A 19,706-nucleotide genomic window follows, 5' to 3' on the forward strand; every position below is an offset into this window, starting at 1 on the left:
ACTCATCAGGGAAATGCAAATCAAAACTACAATGAGATGCCACCTCACACGGATCAGGAGGGCTAGTGTTAAAAACAGAAGATAACAAGTTGGTCAGGATGTTGAAAAACTGGAACCCTTGGGCACTGTTGGTGGGGATGTAAAGTGGTACAGCCGCTGTGAAAAACAGTATGGAGGGTCCGCAAAAAATTACAAAGATAATTACCATATGATCCAGCAATTCCAGGGCTGGGTATCTACCCAAAAGAATTGAAAAGCAGGGTCTCAAAGAGGTATTTTTACTCACAGCATTACTCACGATAGCTAAAATGTGGAAGCAACCCAAGTGTCCATCGATAGATGAATATATCAACAAAATGTGGTAGTTTATACAATGGAATATTATTCAGCATTAAAAAGGAAGGCAATCCTGATACATGTTACAACATGGATGAAGCTTGAGGACATTATGCTAAATGAAATGAGCCAGCCACAAAAAGACAAATACCGGATGATTCCACTTATATGAGGTCCCTAGAGCAGCCAAATTCATAGAGACAGAAAGCAGAATGGTGGCTGCCGGGGGCTGGGGGAGGGAGGATGCGGAACCAGTGTTTGACGAGTACAGAGCTTCAGTTTACAAGATGGATGAAAGAGTTACTGGGGTCATGGATGGTGGTGATGTGAAGACATTTAATACCACTGAACTGCACATTTAAAGATGGTCAAGATGATAAATTTTATGTTGTGCGTATTCTAACACAATAAAAAAAGAGAAAAAAAAACCCCCACCAAACCAGAGCCAGAACCCACTTGCTCCACATCACTCACACTTGCTAGGCGTTTGTATTTTGTGTATCCATGTCTCATCACCCTGGACCAAGGTACCCAGGTCTCTTGTCTGCCTAATTCCTAACTGGCCTCGCTGATTCCGCCCTAGTCTCCTCCGTCCATTGTCAGTGAGCAGCCAGTGACTGGATGAACGTGGAAATCAGGTCTCGGCCCCTCCTCTGCTCTGAATCTTCCCATGGCTCCCACTTCACTCGGGAGAAGCCAGTCCCCACACGGCCCACAGGCTCTGGAGGCTCAACCCTGCCCGCTGCCTTCTGTCCTCATTCCGCACCTGCCCTGCCTCGCTCTCCGCCAGCCACACGGCCCCCTTGCTGTTCCGTACACACACGTGTGCACACACACACACGTGTGCACACACACACACGCACACTGCCCGGATGCCCTTTCCCCAGACATCCACTTAGCCTTCCTGTCCTCGTTCATGCCCCTGCCCCATCACCCATTTCACACTGCAACCTGCCCCCACCAACACAGCACCCCAGACCCCCCTAACCTGCACCATTTGTCTTTCCTCCCCAGCACTTCCCAGTAGCTAACACGGCCCGTAACTGACTTCCCATACTTAACTGTCTGGGGTCCTTGAGTGCTTTGCTCGCCAGAGTGGAGCATAGTACATACTTAGCACTAAATACTTACTGAACAGAATTCTCGCCCTGGGCCCCTCTCCGGGCCCCTCTCTGCACAGCAATCATGAAATACCCAACTTCCCAGGGCGACCTCAATTCACCACATTATCTCCTGACCTTGGTTCCCTTCCAGGCTTCCCTGTCGAACAAGATCCCTGTGAACCCCTTCCCTTCCATGAGCCTGGTCCAGCTCACCACTTAGCCCTGTCCAGCACCCCAAACCTGGCCCCCGGCTCTTGCCCATCTCTACACAGCGGGCCTGTCACTTTCTGCTTGTACGACACTGCTCAGACTCCCCAAGGCTCCCCACTACCTTCAGGAGGTAATTCTTCACATGGCTTATGGGGGCCTCACCATCTGACCCCGAGCTCTGGCCAAACAGAACTACTATCAGCCCGGAGGGTGGCACGCACACCTGATTTTCCTATCCACATTCTCAGTCTACCTTAGACTCCAGGTGCAGACACCTGACCCGGGCCTGGATAATGATAGCATTCTGCTCCCAGGTCACAGTACTGGTTCAGGGATGGATACATGACTCAATCTAGGTCAATGGCAGTTGGCTAGAGACTCTTGCAAGATCCTCTGGGGAGGCGAGACAATTAGGGTACAGGGCCATTTCTAGTCACCGCTTCAGAGCCTTCCTGAGACTGAAGAAAACCCAAGAAGGTGGTGCTGAGAGATAGAGACATGAATCACTGATATTCGTTGGGCTCCTGGATCCAGCCATGCCTGAAGCCATCACTAACCCTCAACTTTTTACATGAGCCTATAAATTTACTTTTTGGCTTAATTCCATGGAAACTGGGTTTCTGTCTCTGTTACTCAAGAGCCCCAACTAACTGGTACCTGTCATACCCTCTCCTCATCCTTACCTTGGCCTGTTTGTTATTGCCTTTGCTTAAGCATCACCTTTTCCAGAAAATCTTCCCTGAACACCCAGCCTGTAGTAAGCACTCCACTATGTCTCCCGGTCCCCTATGTCTACCCCTTACCATTCTCTATGATAACTGCTGTTTGCACCTCCTTGAAGGTCGGGAGCTCATGGACTGAGGGGTCCTGCAGTCTTAAAAAAATTTTTTTTTCCTCTTCCCAACCTTAACACAGAGATTGGCCCACCCAAAGGCATTCATATTTTATTTTTTGAGCTCACTTTGCAGGTTACTAAGTTTCCCCAGGTATCAGGGAGCTGTGGAAAAAAATGCGTTTTGCAGGAAGATGGAGGTGAGTTTAAATTCTCCACCTGTCAGCTTTGTGACCTTAGGTGAGTCACTTAACCTCTCTGAGCCTCACTTTCTTACCTGTGAAAGAGGAGAGCAACTAAATACACATAAAGGCTTTAATACCATATTGGAGCAGATTAAATACTCCATTAAGGGCGGTGCCTGCTTCCACTTTCTCCCCCAGGACATAAACCCTGCCTTTCCCTTTCATTGTTGCCCCACCACTGGTGTGGGCATCTGTCAACCTGCCTGCTGAGAATGCATTCTCCAGTCTTCTGGGATCTGTCCTTGTGACTGGGGTAGGGCTGACCCCATGCCCAAGACCAGCAGCTGAGGTCTGGTCAGTAAGAGGGGACAGATGCTCATGGATGGGTAAGAGACTCCAGGTGGATGAATCGGAATCAATCCCAGGATTTGCAAGAATTATGAGAGAAATAGTTCTCTTATAGCTGAGATAACTAAATTAGCAGGATGTATGCCTGGAGATGTTACTGGGGAGAGCATGCCTGAGAAAGAAGCCGTCACAGAAGAAAGCCCATCTGAGAGACAGAGCAAAAGAGAGAGCGCTCTGAGACAGTGGAGTACCTGGATACAGCTATAGCTGAAGGCAGTCTACCTTTGGACTTAACCATTTACCTAACTCAATAAATGCCCTTATTTTTCACCTTCACTATTTTAAATTCGGATTTTACCACTCAAAGCCAACTGATACAGACACGTAACAGGCTCTTTTTGACCTTTGCACACTTACCATTCAAGTGGTCTTCTCCCAGGCCCCAGCATGACTTTTAAAAAATTTGTTTTGACAATCTAAGCAACATTGATTTCCAAAGTCTTATTTGAAGACTCACAGTGATGGCTGGAGCCAGCTAACCACTCTCACTTCTGCCCCAAGGGTGTGGATCTGAGTTTTCCTCAAGCAAAACTAACCAGAGAATATCCTTAGCAGAGGTCAGAAGGTTGCTCTGATACTTCATGCTTAGAAAGTCTTTGATTAACTTCCCCCTTCCCCTGCCCCTTAATTGTAGTTTATGGCTTTTCTGATTGCATTTCTTTGCTGTAGAGGTTTTGCAGTGGCAGACAGCCAAAAAGGTAGAAAGGCTTGACCAAGAACAAAGCAAGCGGGTAATAATACTTGCTGATGTAATGTTCCCAGATAAGACAGGTCTTTCGTCCAGGTGAGCTTTAGGGCATCTGAGCGGGGGACAGGGGTGGGATTTGGGTGGGGGTCTTAAGAGCACAATTTGCAAGCAGCACATCCCTGGGGATCTAGTTTCCTGGGACATCAACCTGCCCTGCTGCTTCCCTCTTGGACAAACACAGCCCAGGACTGGGAGACCCTCCTCCCTCTCACGTGCTCCTGAAGCAGGTGGAAGAGAAAGAATTTCAAAGAGCTTCAAGAGCTGCTCAGAACAAGAACACTTCAAAAATCAAAGGGAGGAACCCGTGAGGAGAACCGTCTCCTCACAGTCCACCGACTTCTGGAAGCCAGATTCAGAGTGAGTGAATGGCCTTTCCTTAAAGGAAAATGGTTTGGGGCTCTGAGGGGGCCTGGGACCTTGTTGGAGAGTATCTGAATCTGCAGACTTGCCCAGACATCAATAGGAACAGAGCCAGGGGGCAAGATGCGGTGGAGAGAGTCCCTGAACTTCTCTGAGTCTCAGTTTCCTCATCTATAAAATGTGTGAACAACACAATCCTGATCGCTGTGAATTACTGAGCATGTCTATGCATCAGGCACCACATAACCTTATCTATAATCGTGCCAGGAACTCAAGACATGGTCACTAATATGATCCCCATTTTACAGGTGAGGAAACTGAGGCCCAGAGAGGGGAAGGGACTGGCCCAAGGTTTCACAGCTTGTGCACGAGCCAGCTCAAGTGCGTCTGACCCAAAAGCCCCATCTTTCCACCAAATGAGGGCTCCTCTCGATGGCTGCCTCATGGGTCACTGTGAGGGGTCAATGACATCACATACAAAAAGATAACGATGCAGCTGTTTGCTCAGAAACTGGCAAGTCACAGGGATTTAGGTATTTGAGAAATGGATGGATGGAGACACAGAGAAACCTCTTGAGTCCTCATTACCCGCTTCATCTGGGCTCCTGCTGTCCCTAGTCCTAAGTGGAGAAGGTCCCGGACAGCAGAGCTGGGAGACAGTGACAGCAAGCGATCACATCCTTTCAGTAAAGGTGCACACACCTGGGTGTCCTCACCCTCCACAATGTGGGCTTTCCGCCATGGGTCTGGCTGTGCCCACCACTTCCTGCCACACCCCCAGCCCCGTGGGGAACTTGCCACCCACCAGCCGACCTCACCAGAAGCGGGCCAGGGAAGAGCCATCCCTTCTCACCCATCCGTGTGGGGCTTTACCCCACACTGGTTTTTCTGGACCATAAGATGAGAAGATGATGTGCTGTGGACCTCCCCGCCCCAAGCAGCCCAGGACCACCCAGGGTCTCCAGCAGGAAGACATGCTAAACGACCTTGGTTCAAGGCAAGAGTCCAGCCTTCCCCACCTGCCCCGGCCCCACCAGTTTCACCTCCCACCACTCACCTATGGAGCCCGCAGGCCCCGCGAAGAAGGGCCGGGTTCAAATCCCATCCCTCCACTTCCCCAGATAAGAGGCCCAATTCCCCTCATCTGAAAATGGGGATAAAAATGCACCTGCCTGGAGGGTGAGATGACTTCTGTCCCTAGGAGGCCCTCAGCGGAATACCTGGCACACACGGGGGCATCAGTAAACACTGGCTACGAATACCGTGATTGTGACACCAAATGCCTTCTTGTCCCTATACTGTCACTGACACTATACCTTCTTCCTATGACACCTCCCTTCCCTTCTCATCTCCTCTAATAATTACGGTAATAACAATAGCAATAATCACAATTACCAATTGCTGACCAATTGCTGAGGGCCTCTTATTTGCCAGACTGTGCCCAGAGTTCTTCACACGGACCACCTCCTTCCCAGCACATCCTCCTGGAACAATGCCACTGTGATTCCTGTCCTTCTCCTGTGACGGTTAATGGTATGTGTCAACCTGTTAATTGTATGGGCAACCTAAGGGATGCCCACATAGCTGGTCAAACATTCCGGGTGTGTCTGTGAGGGTGTTTCTGGAAAGGATTAACGTCTGAATTGTTAGACGGAGTAAAGATCGCCCTCAGCAATGTGAGTGGGAATCGTCCAATCGACTGAGAACAAAAACGTGGAGGAAGGAATTTGCTCTTTTTCTGCTGGAGATGCACCTGCTTGACAACCATCTCCTGCCCTCACACACAGATGCTCCTGGTTCTCGGGCCTTCAGACTTGGACTGAGTTACACCACCGGCGTTCCTCGGTCTCCAGCCTGCGGATGGCAGATCATGGGATTTCTCGGCCCCCATAAATGGGTGAGCTAATTCCTGTAATAAATCTCCTCTTAAAATACATCTCTCGGGCTTCCCTGCCTGCCGATGCAGGGGATGAGGGTTCGTGCCCCGGTCCGGAAGATCCCACATGCCGCGGAGCGGCTGCGCCCGTGAGCCATGGCCTCTGAGCCTGGGCGTCCGGAGCCTGTGCTCCGCAACGGGAGAGGCCACAGCAGTGAGAGGCCCGCGTACCGCAAAAATAAAAAAATACGTCTGTCTCTCTATATAGGTCCCATTGGTTCTGCTTCTCTGGCGAACCCTAATACATCTCCCTGTGCATCTGTCTTTCCCCCTAAAACGTCAGCACCCCAAGGGCAGAGATGGTGTGTCTCGCTCACTGCTGGATCCCCAGTGCCTAGCACGGGGTCTGGCATACAGAAGGTACTCAATATTCGCTGCATAAATGAGACCCCACTGAATCCTCACAAAAACCTACTGACATCAATGATGATAGTGTCACTTTAAACTGAAGATGTGAAGGGTACAAATAACTAAGAAAATTACCCAAGGCGGCACAGCACTAAATGGTAAAACTCAGATGTGAACTGGGGCTTTCAGACGCCAAGTTCATACTCTTACGAATTAGGGAAATCTCACATCCAACACAGGGCTCCACCTCGCAACCTGGGAGGCTGCCGGTGGGGCCGGCCTTCTTGAAACACATCAAGGCTGTACTTTGGGGGTAACGTTTCCAAGGGGACCTTCCTCGTGCCATCAAAGCCTGGAGAAGTCGGATCTGAGGGAACTTGTGGGTCACCACGGGAGACTGATGCCCAAGTAACTGGATGACGGGCTGAATGAAGTGAGAGCTGGATTAGGGAAGTAAGTCATGTGATCAGGGAAGTCAGAAGGCTGTGGATTCTGGCTGGGCCGTGGGGGGGTGGGGGGTGGGGGGCGTGGTGAGGCCCAAGCAGGAATCTGTGCTGAGTCTAAAAGGATGGGCTGCGTTTTAGCAGGTGCAGAGGGGAGGGGAAGCACCCCAGGGGGAGGGCAGAGCTTGATCACAGAGGCCTGGAGGTGTGAATTTGCGCTGGAAATTAGGAGACCGGCAAAGGATTCCCCGTAAGCAGAAGTCTGGGGGTGGGAGTAGGGGAGAAGCGAAATTATAATTGTAATAAAAATAACAACAACAGTAATTGTAATAACAGCAAACATGGATATAGCGCTTACTCCGTGCCCGGGCACTGTTCTAGGCAGTATACACGTATTAGCTCATTTAATTCTCACAGCTAATCTACGAGACCGGTGCTGTTATTATCCCATTTTACAGACGAGGAAGCCGAGGCACAGAGAGGTAAGTCCTCGTCTGAGAGCTCAAGGCAGGCAGATAGTGGAGCAGGGTCTTAAGCCTACACTGCCTGGTTTTAGAGCATGAACTACCATGGTGGTTCTCGAACTGGGTTCCCAGACAGCTGCATCCTGCAGCACCTGGGAACCGGTAAGAAATGCAAATTCTCGGGCCCCTTGCAGACCTGCTGGATGGGGGATTCTGGGTATGGGGTGCAGCAAGCTGTGTAGAACAAGCCCTCCAGGGGGTGCTGCTGCTTGTTCAAAGGCACTGCACCACCAGGAACACTCTCACAAGGGGTGGGGAGGCGAGAGGCGGGCGGGGGCCGATCTCGGGGCCTGGAGTTGGGGGAGGAGGAGTATCCCATCTCCTCTGCAGGCAACAGGGAGCTACGTCTTCTCCTTCTGGGTTTCCCCAGCGAACCCACAATAGGCCTGTGATTACAACAGCATCCTCCCTGTGACGCAGACCAGGCAACACATAACCAGAGGACTGAGGTTCCCAAGGCCAGGGCAGCCACAGACCCTGCTGAGAACAAGCACGCTGTCCACCCGCTGTGAGGTCAGCAGCTCTGACCCCAGAGACCCGACCCCGGCTGCAATCCCCAGGACTGTGCATCATCACCTGGAGGGTGTGTAGAGACAGAGAGGACCTCCAGGGAGGAAAAGCTTGCCCAGGGTCCCCCAGCAGGAGGGCAAGGTGGCCTCAAACCCGAGTCTCCCGCCTCCTAAGAGGTGCTTTTCACAGGACACCTACAGAGGGCCACCAGAGCACCCACCTGCTCTCCCTGTCTTGCTGGGGGTCGGGGACCCAGACTCTGCTCTGTTCTCCAAACCTGTCTGCATGATCCTCAGCAAATCACCTCAACTCTCTAGACATCAGTTCCTGCATTGGCGAAAGGAAGGGGCTGGACCCAACCTCTAAGCTGGCTATGCTCCCCCAAACTCTCAGCCCTTAAATATGCACTGCTGGCCTACTGTGTGCTCAAGGGGAGCCAAGGACACACTGCCTGGTGCCTGCCCATGGAGCTCACAGCCTCTCGGTGGCCCAAGGAAGGGCGAAGGCGACATGCCGTGGGCCTCGCACCTACTCCTGGGAGCCAGGATCCTCGATCAAACCCAAAGCGGCATTCAGCCCTCTTGCTGTAACCCAGGCTTCCTCTCCGCACCCCGGGCCCCCACGGCCCTGGGGCCAGCTGGGCCGGGCGAAGGGCCCGGGGCCAGGGCTGGATTCCAAACCCTGGACTGCGGCATGGCCTCCACAGACCTCCTAATCTCCCTCTCTTCACCGGGGATGTGGCCCACACCAAGTCTCCCACACTTCCACTGGGGATGCTTGGCCGTGTCCCCGGGCTCTGCAAGGGCCCTGATGGTTCTGAGGCAGGATATCACTCACGGCCAAAGGAAGTGGGACGGAAATGGAGGAAGGGAAAACAAGGAAGAGCGGTGTTAGGGTGTGTGCGTGTGGGGAGAAGGGGAAGCAGTGCAGGTGGGGGAGGGAGACGACAGACAGACAGGGATAGAGATGGGGGAACCAGGGATGCGGAGAGACAGAGGTGGGAGAGAGATGTGGGGAGAGAGAAACAAGGAGAGACAGCGATGAAGGGAGACAGAGACAGGGGAGACAGTCAGGGGAGAGACATAAACAAGAGGGAGACAGGGATCGGAGAGACAGACAGGGAGCAACAAAAACAGAGACGAAGACAGACACAGGGCGTGGAGGAGGAGCAAGACGCGGAGAGGGAGTAGCCTGGAACAGGAACCCCAGCTGCCCAGCGAGAACCAGGACCCGCGCCTGCACCACCATGGCTAACGGAGTCCTTCCCCACCCCCACCCCAGGTCAAGGCCCCTGCGGCTTCAGAGAAAGAGCAGAATATTAAGAGGAAGGCTGCTGCTGGTCTGGCCCCCTCCTGCCACGGGGCTCCCCAAATTCCCACCTGCTGAAGACCACCTTCATTCATGACGCTGGCTACAGCCAGAACCCCCTTTACTCTCACCTACTTTTTTTGTTAGATGGATTCAATATCGTTAAAACATTTTCAAAGGAAACTCTACTCCCCAGCTTAAATTAAAAACACGCTCTAATTAAAAAGTAACTGCAAAAACACACGCAAAGGAAGCGATCCTTCTGCCTTCTAGCTGGAGACTGCCGCCTGCCCAAGGACCCCCGGGGGGCCCAGTGGGGGTCTGCTCTTTGTTAATCCACAGGACTCTGGAGAGAAACATCGAGGTAGCACCTAGTGAAGACTGTCCAGGGAGTCATCAGAGGGTAGAGGGGGACTTGGAGAGGAAAACTCTTTTTCATTCTCCAGGGTAAAATCCAGGTTCTCTGACCTGGCCACTTTTAACACCCTCCCACCCCCAACATACACAGGCAAACATACTAAAATCTCAGTGCCATGAACTCTAACCTACAAAGCTCACAGTTTTGTGGCTGTGGTTCCCTTCCCCTAGAAAACCTTTCCTGCCTTCCTCTACCCAGCTAACTCCTACTGGTAAATTTATACCCCCTCCTCCAGGAAGCCTTCCCTGACTGCCTCCCATTCTTGTGTCAATGTCCCTCAAAGTGCTTAGCAGCCTGCATGGCCTCCTGCACCGCAAGGCGAAGGGCTAGGCATCCCCCACATCTTCTCAGGACTCAGCAAGGCCCCCAACTCCCAGCATGGGCTGCGAGGGTATTTGTTGACTCAATGGAAGGACAAATAAAGAAATGAAGGTACCTGAGCACCCTTGGATGGGCTGAAATCAAAACAAAAGCTTCTCTGTGCTCCGTAAAAAATGTCCAGGCAGAAGCTCTCATGTAAAAAGAATGAGCTGACCTGGTTCCAACCGGCCTCACCCAGCTCCTGGCCCACCAGTCTCTGGGCCAGCGACCCAATCCCTATGAACCTCAGTTTTCTCACCTATAAAATGGATACAGCAGTGAACTACCCGTAAAGAGCTAAGTACCCTGGAGGCCCTCAAATGTTAACTGCAATCATTCTTTTTATTACCACCTTATAGTCACCAAATCACAAAATATTATTACTTGAAGGAACCCAAGAGATGAGTAGATTGAGACTGCCAGACTTTCTGTAAATGGCCCAATAATTGTTGTATTTTCAGTCCTGCGGGCCACAGGGTCTCTGTTGGAACTACTCTACTCTGCTGTTGTAGCATGGAAGCAGCCAGAGACAAAATGTAAGTAAAAGCGTGGCTGTGTTCCAATAAAACTTTACTTACACAAACAAGCAAATGGGCCGGATTTGGCCCAGGGGCTGTAGTTTCCTGACCTGTGATATAGGCTGTCACTGCTCCAAGTGTGGTCTTTAGACAAGCAGCACTGGAGCCTGCTAGGAGCTGGCAAGAAAGGCAGTCATAGGCCCTGTCCCCACCCGACTCAATCAGAATCTATACTTTGGCAAGAGCTCTAGGGGATTCGTGAAAGTGTTTAAAAGTTTGAGAGGTGTGGTCCCCAATTTCCCAGCTCAGCACCTCGGGTCAGAGATGTGATTTACCCTTTTTCTTGTTTGCTGCCTCCACCAGAAGGTGCACTGCGGAAAAAGTGGGAGCTGGTGGCTTCCTGAATCCTGCACCCAGCCTCTAGCTGAGAACCTGTAGCATGTCCCTATTCAGCAAGTTACTGAGTGCCCAGTATGACCCAGGCCCAGGGCCAGGTGCAGGGGACACGCCAATTACTGCAGACATCACTCCGCGGCTCTCCGTGCAGTGATGGGATGGATGGATGACTCGCTCGGGCAGCCAGTGGAGTTGGGCAGATCTGGGTTCGAATCCCAGTGTTGTCACTTCAGGCCTGTGTGACCTTGGGAAAGTGACTCGAGTCTCAGTTTCCAGGAAATGGAGTTGTCAATAACAAAAATGTCTCCCTGGTACCCTGTGAGGACAGGGAGAGGGTATGGGATGGTGTCCCAGCAGCTGTGCAGCTGGTGTGGATGCGCTGGTACACAGACACACACCCACCAGTGCCCACCTCGGCCGGCCCCAAATAGCTCTGTGGGTTAAGCAGGGACCTGGACCAGGTAAGGCGGGACCCTGGGGCCCAGAGACAGGGGCTCCTCACCCGGGGAGTGTGGGATGGGGACAAGGGTGTGTTAAAAGCCTTGAGGGTTTACAGTGGCAGAAGAGGTATCAGAGGCCTCAGACAGCCTCCAATAACCTAGAAAAGCAGAGCTGGAAAGACTCTTGGAGAACATCAAAACCAGTGGTTTAAAAAATATATCAATTTTTTTTAACTTTCTTTTTTAAATAATTAATTAATCATTTTGGCTGTGTTGGGTCTTTGTTGCTGCGCGTGGGTTTTCTCTAGTTGCGGTGAGCAGCGGCTACCCTTCATTGCGGTGTGTGCGCTTCTCATCGCGGTGGCTTCTCTTGTTGCGGAGCATGGGCTCTAGGGCGCTCAGGCTTTAGTAGCTGTAGTGCGTGGGCTTCAGTAGTTGTGGCTCACAGGCTCTAGAGCGCAGGCTCAGTAGTTGTGGCGCACGGGCTTAGTTGTTCTGCGGCATGTGGGATCTTCCCGGACCAGGGCTCGAACCTGTGTCCCCTGCATTGGCAGGCAGATTCTTAACCACTGCACCACCAGGGACGCCCTATATTATTTTTTAAAGCAACGGATCTGCTTGTTCAAGTGACACCCAGGCAGGTCCCTGGTGTCCTCAGAGCCCTGAAGGCGTGCACTGGGCCAGGGGGCTCTCGGGGCCAGGGGACCGTGGGGAGCGACCAGGACAGCCCAGGCCATCGATACGCCAGCTTCAAGCCACTCTAGTTTGGCCCAAGCTCTTGAGTTTCCATAAGAAGTGAGATACTGGAATTATTCTCTAAAAATATTTGAATGTTTTCTCGTTTTAAAATACAGCACTAGGGGCTTCCCTGGTGGCGCAGTGGTTGGGAATCCGCCTGCCAATGCAGGGGACGCGGGTTCGTGCCCCGGTCCGGGAAGATCCCACATGCCGCGGAGCGCTAGGCCCGTGAGCAATGGCCGCTGGGCCTGCGCGTCCGGAGCCTGTGCTCTGCAACGGGAGAGGCCACAACAGTGAGAGGTCCGCGTACCGCAAAAAAAAAAAAAAAAAAAAGTACAGCACTAGATTGGGATTGACACATATACATTATTGATACTATGCATAACATAGACAACTGATGGGAACATACTGTATAGCACAGGGAACTCTACTTAATGCACTGGTAGGGTCCTAAATGGAGGGGATATATGTATATGTATGGCTGATTCATTTTGCTGTTCAGCAGAAGCTATCACAACATTGTAAAGCAACTACAGTCCAATAAAAATTAATTAAAATAAAATAAAATACAGCACTGTGGGAGCTACACAAAAACCAACCTGCAGGGCAAAGCCATTGACTAGCAGCTTGCTACAGCCCTACCTGCCCATTTCACAGGTGGGGAAACTGAGTCTCAGAGAGGGGAAGCACCTTGCCCAATGTCACACAGCAATGTGGAAGCAGAGCTGGGACTCAGTTGCCTCCAAGCTCTTGTCCAGCCCCCAACTGCTCATGAGAGCAGGGGGAGTGGGGGGACATTGGGGAGGGGGGTAGGAATCTAGTCTTCACAAGCCAAGAACCCTGCTTGTTCTGTCCGTCCAGGAAAGAATGTGGGCAAAGAGGCAGGAAAAGGGATGAACAATTATTAATAACATAATTTTACAATCATATAATATGTAAGAATAATTCTATAATAATGTAATAATAGCAACTGACATTTTCTGAGCGTTTTCTGTGTACTAGGCATTGAGACAGGGTATCAAGAAGGGGGTAAGATGAAAATCAAGAGTGTAGACTCTGGATTCAAACCCTGTCTCTCCCACTTCCTAGCTGGGTGACCTTATGCAAATTACTTCACCTCTCTGTGCCTCAGCGTGTACATCTCAGAGGGCTGCTGGGAGAATTAAATGAGTTCAAGTACATAAAGTACCTAGAACATTGCCTGGCACCCAGTAAGCCCTGTTGACATTTTATTTATAATTATTGCCTCTGGACAGATGGGGAAGCCGAGGCTCACAAAGGGACACGTTCAAGTGTCTCTGAAGATCCTGTCTGACCTTGGGGTCTTGCATTTTGCCCGACAGAAGGGTAGGTATTAGGTTGGCGAAAAAGTTCGTTTGAGTTTTTCCATAAGATGTTACGGAACAGGACTTCCCTGGTAGCGCATTGGTTAAGAATCCGCCTGCCAATGCAGGGGACATGGGTTCAAGCCCTGGTCCAGGAAGATCCCACATGCCGCAGAGCAACTAAGTCCGTGCACCACAATTACTGAGCCTGCGCTATAGAGTCCGCGAGCCACAACTACGGAGCCTGAGTGCCACAGCTACTGAAGCCTGTGCGCCTACAGCCCGTGCTCCGCAACAAGAGAAGCCACCGCAATGAGAAGCCTGCGCACCGCAATGAAGAGTAGCCCCCGCTCGCCACAACTAGAGAAAGCCTGTGTGCAGCAACGAAGACCCAATGCGGCCAAAAATAAAAATAAATAAATAAAATAAAATTAAGAAAAAAAAGTTACGGAAAAACCTGAACGAATATTTTGGCCAACCCCAATACTTTATCCCCAATCCCTCCCGTCAACAACTGCAGGAGGTAGGTCCCATTTGTGCTTCTATTCTGCAGATGAGAAAACTGAGGCATAGGAAGGCAGCTAGGGAACCCAGACCCATTGCCCCTAAGTGGACTGGCCGGATTCTAACACAGGCCTGAGCCCTGGAGGATGCTATCACCCAAGCCCACTTTCTGGCCACCTGCCCACCTTCTGGCTACAGCCACGTGGGTCAAAAGTCTGGTTGATGCAAAATTCACTTGGCAGCCAGGGCAGCTGCCCTGCCCTTGCTGCCCACCTTCTGAGCATGCAGGATAACAAGCAGCTTCTCCAGGCGGCAGCCCCAGATGTCCCCCAGGGCACGTGGGCACTGCCCTCTTCGGTCCTTCCCTGCAATTTTTGGCCCAGCTCTCGGGCTGCTCTGAATGAATCATTCCCACAAATCGTCCTCGGGCCGCAGCAGCCCAGGGTGGAGGAGACCCAAGCAGGGGCATGGGAAGGGGCAGGCATCCCAGAACCTTCTCTGGAGCAGCCCCATTCAGGGTGGATGTGTCTGCAGAGAGCAAGGGGCTTTGCAGGCAGTAGGAACGGGCGTTAAGTGGGGAGGCCAGGAGCCAGCTACCCAGAGAAGCTTCCACGCCGCCACAGGGCAAATCAAAGCCACACAGGCCACACCCGGGCTTTCAAGTCGTCAATACCAGCCACTTCTGACCTGCCACTCCTGCTACAAATTGATCCACAGAGTCACGTCGATAAAGCATCTGAACACTTTATGATTCCCAAAGTGGTACTGCATTCAGTCCATGCCCATTCCCCAGCAGGGTACACTGAGGCCCAGCAAGGGGCAGCCCCTTGACTAGCCTCCTCAACCCTGTTTCCGTTTCCCCAGGCTGCCTTCTTCGTGCACAGGAAATCGGGACTTTAAAAGGCCAAGAGAGTGAAAGTATGCACAAGTGAATAAAGCAGGAGGGGCTGGACACGGCCACCAGAAGGCCTGGTCTCCACAGCCCTCCCAAAGGGCAGCTGCCCAGGTGGGAGGAGGCCGGTGGCTGGGACCCGGGAACGCAGAGCCCAAGGCTGGTTGAAGTTCCCGAACCAGCAGGTTATAGGTTGAACCTCGTGAAGAACGGATGACCTTCAAGCCCCTTTGTTATCCTGTGATGCTGCCACCCTCTGACCAAGGATCTTCCCTGCAGCCTGGCCTCATGGAAGGCAAAGAGCATGTGGGAAGAGGTGGGCGTCCCAGGTGGGGGGACGACACCCGAGAGGAGGGACGGGGGTGTGTGTGTGTCCAGCGTGTCACGGGTGGGGCATCTGTCGCTCAGGACTGCTGTCCTCAGGCCTAGGGGTGGCAGCTCTGGAAATAAGCAGTGGCTCACTTAGGGTATATCTAAGGGAACCACATGGCCACCAGAGGAGGTCACCTTCAGAATGAGCATAGTGTAGGGGGTGGAACACAGGCAGGACCAGACCCCACTTCTGAGCCAAGGGACAGGCCTTCCCTTAGGGCTGCAGTCTAGGAAACCCACCAAGGGTCTCCCTGGCCTCCACATGGAGCCTCAGCTGTCAAAGGACCCCCGCTGGCCTGGTGTGGGAAGGTCTGAGCTGTCCCCGCCCCCGCTTTACCTTCATCCCATGCAGAGGTCCCTAAAGGCACCACCAGATCCTGTGCTGGGTCCTGGGTTGGCCACTGCGAGCCCCTGGGTTCCTCATGGCCTCCTCTGGTCCCGCTCAGGAACAGAAGGGACACAGTGCACACGTACCTCAGCTAAGAGGCCCACAGGCTTGATCTGTTTCCCTAACTGATGGTTCCAGAGGCATTCCCAGTTACTCTGCTAAGGAGGAGTTTAATTTCATGTGTGTTAGTTTCGTGTACATTAATTTCATGTACGTTAATTTCTAACTAGCACATCAAAGCCAGTGATTTCAAAGATTAGGACTGCTGAAGACTAAATTTGTTTAAGATTATACCCCAACCCTCATCTGCTGCTGCTGGGATTATAAAATGGTGAAGCTGCTTTGGAAAATGTTTTAGCAGTTCCTCAAAAGGTGGAACACAGAATTATCATATGACCCCCCAATTCCACTCCTAGGGCTGTACCCCAGAGAACTGAAAACATACGCCACACAATGACTTGTACACGAATGCTCACAGCAGCACTACTCGTAACAGCCCCGTAAGTGGCAACAACCCAAATGTCCAACAACTGATAAATAAAATGTGGTATAACCATACAATGGAATATTATTCAGCCACTAAAAAGAATGAAATGCTGAAATAAAATAGTAATGAAGTACTGCATACTAGCATACGGACAAACGCTGGAAACATTCTAAGTGAAGAGCACCAATCACAAAAGGCCGTAGTGCATGATTCCATTTATAGGAAATGTCCAGCACAGGCAAATCCACAGAGGTGGAAAGTAGATTAGTGGTTGCCAGGGGCTGGGGTGGGGGGGTGGGGGGACTGGGAGTGACCACTGATGGGCCCAGGGTTTCCTTTTGGGTGATGAAAATGTTCTAAAATTAGACAGTGGTGACGGTTGCACAACTCTGAAAATCCTAAAAACCACTAAATTAAATACTTTAAAAGGGTGAACTGTATGGCATATGAGTTACATCGCAATAAGGCTACTATAAAAAAATTACATGAGATTTTAAAAAAGGTGATATATATATTAAGTAAATAATAGTATCAATATTATACAATTGGGATTCGACGAGTTAAAACGGTTCATTTATAAATGACACAATAAACCCGATTTCACAGTCATGGAAACTGAGGCTGAGTGAGGGGGAATGACTCGCCCAGGCCACATCACTACTAAACCAGAGTGAGTCACACCAAAATTTGTCCAAACACAGAAGCTTGGCCTAACCATCTAGACATGCAGCTGAATGAAGGGATTTGAGATGGGATATGGGGAGAGGTGCCCACAGCCCAGAATGGGGGACAGACCTGCAAAGAGGTTAATAAGTGAGGGAAAGGGCCAGATACATCTGTGGGATTCAAAACACGAAGCACCCAACAATGCCTGGGGAGTGCCAGGGAAGGCTTCCAGGAGGAGGTGCTGCCCAAGGAGGCTTCTGAAGGATGAGTAGGAGTTTACCAGCCCTCCTGCCCCAACATCTCTATAAGACGCATAAAGTCAGGGGTCCTAAGGGTGAGTTTCAGCTCTGCCTCATAAGGGTGAGTTTCAGCTCTGCCACATCCTAGCTGTTGGACCTAGGGCCGTGGGCACAAGACCTCTCTGAGCCTCAGTTTCCCCGTCTGTAAAAGGGGAAGTAGACAAGGTGATCAGCCCTTCTAACTACTGCACTCAATCGGATGGTTCCCACCCTTCCTCCCGAGGGGACCAGCCTTTGAGTGGAAAAGCCAGACCTCGACCTCTGTCCCACATAATAATAACAGGCTTTGCCAGGTCAGGCGTGCCCAACCTTGGTGACCAAGCCCCCTTTCCCTTGCTGCCACTCACGTCCCAGCTTCACAAGGCATCTCCCGTTCAGCTGTGCACACTGAGAAGGGGAGGTTACTGGGCGGTGGGATCCTCTGGTCAAATTCCGCCCCCCCTCCTTGCGGGTGACCCCCAAGTTCACCAGGGCTGCCCCTATCCCATGCTCTCGGCGCCCCCCTCCCCAGGCAGCGATTTCCTACCCCCAACCCCTTCACTTTAGATACGCCTCGTAACTCCACAGCAGCTGCAAGTTAACTTCAACGCGTCCCCCGAGCGTCCAGGCGCCCGCGTGTGGGGCGCGCCGGGGAGGGGTCCGGGGCTCAGACAGCGGAGACACGCCGCCTCCCCCCCAAAACACACGCACGCTGAGCGTCTCCCCCGCGCAAGGTCCGAAGCGAGAATCGCGGTCACGGGGGCCGGGTGTCCGCCGCACCCAGGGGAAAGCGCTCGCAGCGCCGGGCGGGTGAGAATCCGCGAACCTCCCGCCCGCCCGCGCCGCCTCCCTACCAGCACCCAGCCGCGGAACCCGAGCAGCTGCGCCGGGCCCGGGAAGAAGCTGCGAGGGCCGAGGGCTCCCCGCCGCCCGAGGCCGACCCGCAGGCGGCCCCCTGCCGGGAGCTGCAGCCCAGGCCCCCCCCTCCCTGCCCCGGAGACACCTACCACGAGAGGCACGGCGCGGCAGCCCCGCGTCCCCAGCGACTCAGCGCTCGCCAGCCGCCCCGGCCGGGGGAGGCGGGACCATGGCGCCGTGACGTCGCACGGGGGCGGTCCGAGACGTGGTCCCGCCCCCAGGTCCGCCCACGGCCGCTCCCCGCGCCCCCCGTCCCGCCTCCAGACCGCGCTGTGGGGCGGGGCGTCCATGGCAGCTGACTGCCCGCCCCGGAAACTCTGGTCGGCCGGCCGGCTTACCCACAGGGCGGGCAGCTCATCGCTTTCCCCACCCCCTGCTACTACTCTGCTTAAGAGAAGTTCCCTCTGTCTACAAGCAGGGGAGTGGAATGATCGCCAAGAAGTGGTGTAAAAGAAGAAAACTAGACCCTGAGCAGAGAGTTTTAATGCTACTGTCTGTAGGAAACAAAAGGAAAACTGAGAAGGGCTATCATACAATTCATATACATCACTGGTTCTCAAGGAGGGTGTGATTTCGCCCTGCGGGCCACCAACCTCCCAGGATGACATTTGGCAATGTCTGAAGACATTTTGGGTTGTCACAACTGGGGGGTTGGAGGGGATACGTTTCTACTGGAATCTAGTGGATAGAGGCCTGGGATGCTGCTAAACATCGTACAATGATCAGGACAGCCCTCCACCCTGCCAACCAAAAGCCATCCAGCCTAAAATGTCAGTAGTGCAGGGTTGAGAAACCCTGTTAGATAAGAATAAAATAAAACTCCAGGCTGGTAGAGCTCAACTCGGTCCAACCTCTCTGTGCCTCTGTTTCTCCGTCTGTAAAACTGGGAAGATAATAGATCTATCTATGCATCATATGCATATGCATTGAATACCTGAAGGAAGGGGAGGAAAGGATGAAGGCTTACTTCTCACTGTGAACCTTTGTTCTTTTTGAATTTTTTTTTTTTTACCATTTGTATATATTACCTATTTAAAATAAATTTCTAGGACTTCCATGGTGGCGCAGTGGTTAAGAATCCGCCTGCCAACACAGGGGAAACGGGTTCGAGCCCTGGTCCCGGAAGATCCCACATGCCACGGAGCAACTAAGCCCATGTGCCACAACTACTGAGGCTATGCTCTAGAGCCCGCGAGCCACAACTACTGAGCCCACGTGCCCAGAGCCCGTGCTTTACAACAAGAGAAGCCACCGTGCTCCACACAAGAGAAGCCACCGCAATGAGAAGCCTGCGCACCACAACAAAGAGTAGCCTCTGCTCGCCGCAACTAGAGAAGTGCCGCGTGCAGCAACGAAGACCCAACACAGCCAAAAATAAATTAATTTTAAAAAATTAAAACAAAAAATAAAATAAATTTCTATAGTAGTTACCACCATAACAGCAAATGCATATATATATATATAATTACCTTTATAGTATATCTATATAATTACATACTATTTAGGCATTACTCTAAGCACTCTATATTTACACACTTAAACCTTTAATAACCTTGTGAGACGTCTATTATCATCCCCATCTTACAGATAAGGAAAAGATGACATACAGATGTGAAGTATTTTGTCCTTGGCCAACCATGTGTTTATTCATAGCTCATTAATTCATTCATCTATATGTCTAATAAATAGTACCTGCCCTGTACAAAGTGCTGGAACTGACAAAATGAAATCGCCTGCTTCCATGCAGCCAGCTGT

The 19,706-nt window shown here is 51.9% G+C and overlaps 1 protein-coding gene across 3 annotated transcripts in view; it reads right to left on the bottom strand.

Moving 5' to 3' along the window:
- Window positions 1–18,116, bottom strand: part of TPST2 (tyrosylprotein sulfotransferase 2) — a 55,979-nt gene extending 37,863 nt beyond the window's left edge. For 2 of the 3 annotated variants that reach the window (XM_060028276.1, XM_060028275.1), the window contains exon 1: window positions 18,041–18,116. The gene's annotated coding sequence lies outside the window, so the exon portion shown is untranslated. The remainder of the gene's footprint in view (window positions 1–18,040) is intronic. The other variant, XM_060028269.1, reaches the window with a different exon arrangement.
- Window positions 18,117–19,706: the final 1,590 nt, after the last annotated feature.

This window comes from Delphinus delphis, chromosome 13 (genome assembly GCF_949987515.2).
Source record: "Delphinus delphis chromosome 13, mDelDel1.2, whole genome shotgun sequence".
In the NCBI taxonomy this organism is placed as follows: domain Eukaryota; kingdom Metazoa; phylum Chordata; class Mammalia; order Artiodactyla; family Delphinidae; genus Delphinus; species Delphinus delphis.